Here is a 355-nt window from a genome sequence, read left to right on the forward strand (position 1 = left end):
ATTGTCACAGTTAGTATTCAGCATCTTAATTTTTGTGAGGGACAGATTTTGTTAGTTTTGGTTGTAAGCGGAAAATTCTGTTTTACATGTGTTCCATTTTAGAAAGCGTTCCAACTTGGGTTGCGTCACCTTATATTACTAATCTTGTAATCTTGCACTAGACAACATGGGAAGCATGACGTAAACATGGCAGTCGTTACTCATTGGGACATTTTCTTTGAATGATATTAATGATGTATAAGATAAAAAGGTTATCCAATAAATAAATCAATGGAATTAAAAATATCATGTTATAATGATATGAGGCAATATTTCGTATTCATTAGTTACACCATTTTGTTTAATTTTTGTTCTG

The sequence above is a fragment of the Argopecten irradians genome, chromosome 6 (assembly GCF_041381155.1).
Source record: "Argopecten irradians isolate NY chromosome 6, Ai_NY, whole genome shotgun sequence".
In the NCBI taxonomy this organism is placed as follows: Eukaryota; Metazoa; Mollusca; class Bivalvia; order Pectinida; family Pectinidae; genus Argopecten; species Argopecten irradians.